This window comes from Lepeophtheirus salmonis, chromosome 7, assembly GCF_016086655.4.
Source record: "Lepeophtheirus salmonis chromosome 7, UVic_Lsal_1.4, whole genome shotgun sequence".
NCBI classification, from domain to species: domain Eukaryota; kingdom Metazoa; phylum Arthropoda; class Copepoda; order Siphonostomatoida; family Caligidae; genus Lepeophtheirus; species Lepeophtheirus salmonis.
The window spans coordinates 28,453,852-28,460,677 of NC_052137.2; the positions used below are offsets into that span (position 1 = coordinate 28,453,852).

Genomic DNA, 6,826 nt, shown 5'->3' on the forward strand with positions numbered 1-6,826 from the left:
GATGCAGCTGTGAATGGGCTCAGGGAGCTCATGGTAAGCGTTTGGGCCTCCCTATGGGTTGCAGAAAAAATATTGTCTTCTTTGAAGAAGATTAAATTATGATAAAAAGTTTTCCGTCCAATTACAAATCTCTACAGATTGTATTAAATATACTATGCCCTGTAAGGACTGTGGAAAACTATATAATAACTAAAGTTGATAATATTGTAGAGAAAAACGCGTGCAAGGAGAAGGGGGAAAATACATATGGTATCATTGTTACAGTAGATTTTATAACGTCACACTCCATGAAATTGTAATTCATTATGAACCTTATTCTCAGAATAATAGCTAATGAAACGACAAAGTAGAGTATTTTGAAATATATTTGAAGTTCTAAGTTTAAAAAAGAAGGCTTTCATTAAATATAATCAACATACTAAAAAATTTACCATCATACATTTATGTTAAATATACAAAATTAAACAATTGGAATCAGATATCTAATAACAATAAATTATATATACAGAATGAAATAATAGATTGATCCAAATAATATTTTCTTGTTCTGACATCGAAATCCAGTTAAATATGTCATAACTTTAGGTTGCAAAACACAAGCGAGACGTGGAGTTTAATCAAAAAGATAACCACCCCTCTTCTTCATGTGGAAGTTGCTATATACAATTGTGCACAGAATAGATATATCTCTACCGATGAAATCTAACTAATTAATAATAATAAAGTAAATGTCAAAATCATAAAATTAAACAATAAATATACTAATAAAAAAACATGTTACAAATAAATCCATCTTAAAGATTTAAAGCAAAAGCTAATTATGTAGTAATGTCCGGCGATATTACTCCTTATTAAGAGCATCAAAAAAGATATTTTCCCCGTTATTTATGCTTATATAACAACATACTATTATTATGAAGGATATACACAATTTCTAATTATAATGCTACACCCAATGTAACTACCCCCTTTGTTGTGACCATTTAAGCAGTTGTTTTTGCCTTTTATGAGTTTTCTGAACACCATTTCTTGGAGCCTATCAACCATAGCTAAGCCTTAAGTGATAAAAAAAGTAATATTTATTGACTATGTAATATTGGAAAACCTAATGATCATACCCAAGTCTTTAAGTGAAGAAACTAGTCTCAGACAAACTAGTTGTGAACCATCCAAAGTTATTACCCCCGTTGTTGTGACCATTTAAGTAGTTGTTTTTGCTATTCAATGAGTTGTGTATCATAATTCTTGATATGTTTAGCTAAAATATAATTATATTTTATGGTTAGATTTAAAAAAATTGAATACTTACTGTTAGATAGTACAAAATTCAGAGCTCCATTTCGAAATTAGTAAAAATTTTATACTTTTTACTGATAACTTGATCGTCATTTGGTGTGGATGACTCAAAACATTTTTATATGTATTTCTATAAATGACATCAGTACCAACATCCTCCATTAATTTAATAATGGTTCCTCGGGAAGGGATAGGTTTACCCGTGTATTTCTCCATAAATTTTTTGAACATAGATGATTAGCAATGGATAAGGTTATATTACATACAATCAGCATCTTTGTGAGATCAGAGTCTGACTTGATGTATTCATCGTTAACTTGATTTTATAGATGAATATCCATACTCTTGTTATGAGATGAGGATAATGAGTGGCGTGTAATTCTAGACAGGATACTAAAGGCACATTTATATCGATAAATCCGACAAGCCATCTGTTTCTCATCCGGTAAGTATTTTCCAAATCCCTGGGCCTCCATTTCCAGAAATCCAGACAGAAGGATACGTTATTTTAGGAATTTTATTCAATTCTCTATCGACTAGCATTATCTAACATTATATTAATATTGAATAATAAAGGCGGGAATGCTAACGTTCTTGATTTTTCAAAGAAAAAGGGTGGAACTTCTGAAGTAACGAAGGATACAGACTTTGCAATTCTTAATTGTAAAGTCCTCATCCCCAGCCGACTAACTATTTATTAACCTCTACGGGAAGATGAGTTTAGAGGTATCATCTGGGCAGCTGCACCCCGCTACGTCTCTCTCACAATGAAAATTTCTAAATCAGGATGTGAGTCATGGAACTTTGCAGGGGAAGAAATCCAGTACCTTCCGTTAACTTCACCGAATCATCAGAGTATTTTAAAAAGGGTTTTAAGAAATTTTAACAAATATTTATCATAATTTTTAATTTGCATGTTTACTGTTTTTTTTTCAAAGACTGATATTTAGTTCAAATTCTACCCCGGAGCATTAAGTATAAACTATAATGTTTATTTATGTAATTATTTACGCAATTGCTCTGGTTTATTTATATATGTATGTTCAATATAATATATAAACTAAATAAAGAAGGTTGAAAAAAAAAAAAAAAAACTGTACATAAAATAAGTACACTTATTTGTATAAAATACTCATTAAAGAACAAACCACGTACTAAAGATGTCCATTTTATCTTTTTCTGGGATCTTGTATAACAATGTGACACTGATAAAAAAAACATATACTAATTGGATTCCTTATTATATATATAATTTATTTTTTTTCAACATAATGGTCATTGGTCATGGATAATGTTTTATTAGTATTATTTAAATTATTTTACAAATTTGTCAAAAGATTATCGTCCTCTAATTTAGTCTACAGGGTGGGAATTTTAAGTCCAGAACTAGTTTAAACCTCAATATCATGGCAACCCTGAGATCTATGTTTATCAAAGCGTGCTCATCAGAATCAACTGGCAAACTGTATAAGAAAAAATACAACTCCTATAGATGTCCTCTGAATACTAACGCCTTGATGGCAATATTCTGTGCCTCCGTGACGGGCGCTTGCCCAAAGAATCAAATAACTTCATGGATAATCATTGTAGAGAGGTTAAATGGATGTTAACAGGTCTGGTGTCATGCTAGAATTTTTAATCGGTGTGATTGGTCTAAATCAGTTCATAAAAAATGGAAGTATTCTTTAAAAACCAACATTTTGAAGACCTTTATGTTGTAGGCAAAATAAATGTGGCTTCTTAACTATCCAGATCTGAACCCCTTTGACTTCTATGTGTGGTATCTTGGAGAGAGTTCAATAACGTACACATAACACTGTTGACTCCTTGTAGGTATCCATCTCGAAGTTGTAGCCAACATGGGCATTGAGTTCTTTATCAAGGTTTGTGTCAGGTTCAGGCCCAGGCTGGAGTCTGTGGTTTAATCTGGAGGTGGTTCGTTCGAGTGATTAACTTCACTATGGATATATTTCGGAATTAATATTATCCTTCAATTTTCTGTATTTCAATCCCTATCTCGTAGATCAGTCCCAAAATAAAATTAGGGCTGGATTTGTAACATTTAAAATTTTTTCTAGACCAATTCTATATATTAGTTATTGATGAAGTCATTTGTGGTCCAAATCGTGGGCATTGACCTACAATAACTTCATTTGAAGTTAAATAACTTATATTTGCACAACTCATAAACCAAGAAATGGGGAAAAAATTGTTCTATAATTTGCAAAGAAAAAAAAGTTGGTTCACAATTTAGAAAACATTATATTTTGATCCACGGTTTTGTGATCTCGCTTTGGACCGAAATATTGATCTAAACCTCTCTCGAAAAAATTACTTAAAACTAGACTAAAAGAACATTCAAATTTGGACCCAGTTTCAACACAAAGTAAAAGTATTTGCAGCTTATTCTTCGATAACTAAACTGTATGAATCATTTTTTAACATGTAAAACAATTTCGGAGTAGGTGCTTCAGATTACAGAAGAGAAATCGGTTATAGAGATTGAGGTCTGCGCTTTAAGGACTCTGTTGGATCGTTTCGATCTTTCTCTGCGTTAAGAACTGCCTTGTGGTCTAGCCTATACCTATAGCCTGGGTACTTTTGTTGGCCCACATGTGAAGAAATTCCTTATTTAGGCTGAAAAACTGCCTGCCTGTTGTTTTCTGATACTCTATCATCCAGGCATTTGACTTGGGCGATGTTGTTGGTTGTCCTTGTCTCCCGGGGACGCCCTGATGAGACACCATTCTCGATGTTAAAAGTCTCATCTTTGATCTCACCACCCCACCAAAAAATGGTTGCACGACCAGAATAGGCATCAGGGTAAACGATAGTGAGGTTGGTGTGGACCTCAGACACTGTTTTGCCAAGTTTTTAGCATATCAAAAAGAACGAGCGAAAATTGTAAGTCTCCATGTCCAGCGACGAATGGAGGAAATGTGTATGTAGGCATTAATTTTTTAGTCTCTGAATACATATGGAATGTTTTTCCACCATAAAATACATTAGAAAATAGATACTACTAGAATTTTGAGGCTAACTCTTCTCCTTTCCCTTGAAACGACCCTGTCTCAATCATTTCGAAACAGGCTAATATATAATTTACAAAAATGTATTAAAGCTTAAGGTAATATTTTAAAGCCATCTTTTTGATGTTGTTAGTTTGATATATTTATATATTTGTATTCATACCAATGTTAGCTGGGATATTACATTCAAAATATTTTATATATAACAATAAAATATCTTTGTTCACAGTCCTACATATTTAATATTTGAAACTTAGCCAAACAAATTCCCTAGGAATCATATTTCATGGTTTATATATTATTTGATACATATGATAATCCCTTACTTTTTTTAAACATATATAAATTAGGGTGGATCGTCTTGAGGGAGTTTGATCAACTTTCTAATTTGTATAAAATATGAGTTGAAGGGAGTGGGTTCAATAGTTTTCTCATACCCTTTTAAAATATCCATTTTTTTTCTTCATATTATTGATTTCCTATAAAAGGATGATTCCTTTATCCCATTCAGCCTATCGTGGAGACAAGATTAATTTACTTATTTTTAAGTAGAATAACTATTTATTGGGTAATTATTATGGTAGAATGTTGAGGAAAAATTAATTTTGAGCCCCTCTTCAGACTAAGTATATGTTGTTCATTATTGGTCACATTGGATCATACGTTAAAAGTAAAAGTGTGAGTGTATAGTAGAAACGTTAAAATTGTCCAGTATTGCGTTTGGCTGGTTCAGTCATGAATTATCGTGCTTCTAGTATGGAGATATCAAAGGAAGAAATTCGCTATATTTTACATTTTACTACCTTAAAGGGGGAAATGTATCGAAAGCGACAAATAAAAAGTGTGATGTATACGAGGCTGAAACTCTTTTGGTTCGTGCTGCAATACATGGGTTCAAATTTTTATTTTCTCCTCAATTCTGCCTTTCCCTGTGAAAAACTATAACGTTTGAAGCTGGTGATAAAGGATAGAGACCAGCATTGGTGAATAGGAGACTATAGACATCATCGAGACAACGCCAGGCAGCACACATACAGTCTGGACCTGGCACCAAGTGATTACCACTTGTTCTTGTCGGAGAAAAATGTCAAAAATCCACAGTACGAAACAAAAAAACTTTTTTTTTTTTTGAAATTTTTTCAAAATTTTTAATGGGCAACGCGCTTGGGGATATAAATTTGGCCTCAATAGAGGTCTGTGAAAGTTAGAGTTTTTTGCCAATAGAAATAAGGGCTTGTTCGAGAAGGGCATTTTGAAGTGGGATTCTCTTTGGCAACAAGTTATCGAACAGAACAGGGCATACTTGGCCTAAATCGGGATTGCAATACTTCATGTATGGCATTGAAATAAATGGAAAATACAAAATTACTTTTTCTGCAACCTATTTTATCAAAATTATTGTTTTGCTCTTGATTCATAAAGATTAAAATAACACAATATTTCATCTGTGGACCAATTTTTTTTCCTCAATGAGAATAACACTTGAACCATCAGATAAAAATACCTTATAAATACAACTCAAGTTATTGATGGATCAAATTTTGGACAGTAATTGGTAATAATGGAAAAAATATTTATGAAATCCACAAAATAAGTATGTAAATAATGTTTCAACTGAATCTGGGAACTTCGTCTTGAAACTTGGTATGGAAAAGTTTTTATATGGCTTGACAACTTTTCAAATACCCTCCATCATCAATTTCTCAAATTCTGATTTTCTACTATACAGAGTAGGGACTGCAAACTTGCAGTAGAATGACTTAATTCCGACAACCGTGCTTTTTATGAATCAAGAAGAGACAACTAAAACCAAATTTGTTAAATGTTTAAATATTATACTAAGCTATATATTTTATATAATAACTCCTCCTTCAGCAGCAATAACTGTCTCAACAAAACGCCGAACAGATTGGCAATTCTTGGCGACAAAGGCCGTTTCAATGATGTACCATACTATCATGATAGCAGCTCAGAGCGAATCCAAATTTGGATGAGAGGTGCAGGAAATATTATTCTCAAAGATGACCCAAAACTGCAAAGTGCAGGGTTTTGAGGTCAGGATTGAACGAGAGTCACTTTGAGGGAGTCATATTGTTGTAGCATAACTTTTGGTTCTTCTTGGGAGTATGGAGCTGTAATGGACTTCTTGATGTTGAAGGCAGTTCAGATGCCACAGTCTCTGCAGCCTTTTTGGCACTGACATCGGCTCAGAGAAGATCGGATGAGCGTTGTCTTTTTTTGTTGTCACTCCGACATTTTTAAGCTGTCTTGCTCATTTTTGATATTTGAGGCAATGAACCTTGCAATTAAAAATAACGAGGGGAAATTATATTTAAGTCTTCTGAGATTTTTGCTTCATCTCTCTGAACATCACAACATAAAAGTGCTGCATTGCTACAAGTCTTTGTAAGGTCAATATGACTTATTCTAGATGCATCGAACCTTTAAACCATCGTTTGTTATAGACTTTTAGATGCTAACATATTTATGTATGAATGTAT

The 6,826-nt window shown here is 32.8% G+C and overlaps 1 long non-coding RNA gene across 1 annotated transcript; it reads right to left on the bottom strand.

Moving 5' to 3' along the window:
* Positions 1-757: 757 nt before the first annotated feature.
* Positions 758-1,846, bottom strand: LOC139905974 (uncharacterized). Its single transcript, XR_011781148.1, has 3 exons — positions 1,310-1,846; positions 1,119-1,258; positions 758-1,055 (listed from the first exon to the last, which is right to left on the bottom strand). It is a non-coding gene; the product is annotated as an uncharacterized lncRNA (long non-coding RNA).
* Between the last annotated feature and the right edge of the window lie 4,980 nt (positions 1,847-6,826).